Source organism: Etheostoma spectabile, chromosome 5 (genome assembly GCF_008692095.1).
Source record: "Etheostoma spectabile isolate EspeVRDwgs_2016 chromosome 5, UIUC_Espe_1.0, whole genome shotgun sequence".
Taxonomy (NCBI): Eukaryota; Metazoa; Chordata; class Actinopteri; order Perciformes; family Percidae; genus Etheostoma; species Etheostoma spectabile.
The window spans coordinates 38204495-38204786 of NC_045737.1; the positions used below are offsets into that span (position 1 = coordinate 38204495).

Below are 292 nucleotides of genomic sequence, written 5' to 3' on the forward strand. Positions count from 1 at the left end.
TCTTGGAATTCCTGGTCAACGAACCTCATTTGTATCAAATTATACATGTGATTTTAAGTTAAAAAGGCAGAAATTATGAATTATTTTAACAAATAGTTAAGATCACAGGATGTTGATGTTATGTCAAAGTTTTCTCCGGATGCTGTTTTGAAACCATAAAAAAAAAAGAATTCAGATTCTATAAGATTAAATAAAACACCCAAAAAATCCAATGAAAGTAATCATTAATGTTACTTGAAGAATGTACGGAAACATCCATGTTATCTTTGGGCAATTTGGTTGTTAGAAATCC

The 292-nt window shown here is 29.1% G+C and overlaps 1 protein-coding gene across 1 annotated transcript in view; it reads right to left on the bottom strand.

Moving 5' to 3' along the window:
- The window catches only part of LOC116689873 (protocadherin-16), a 44414-nt gene that overhangs the window by 8055 nt on the left and 36067 nt on the right, over positions 1-292 (bottom strand). The gene's annotated exons all lie outside the window — the stretch shown is intronic.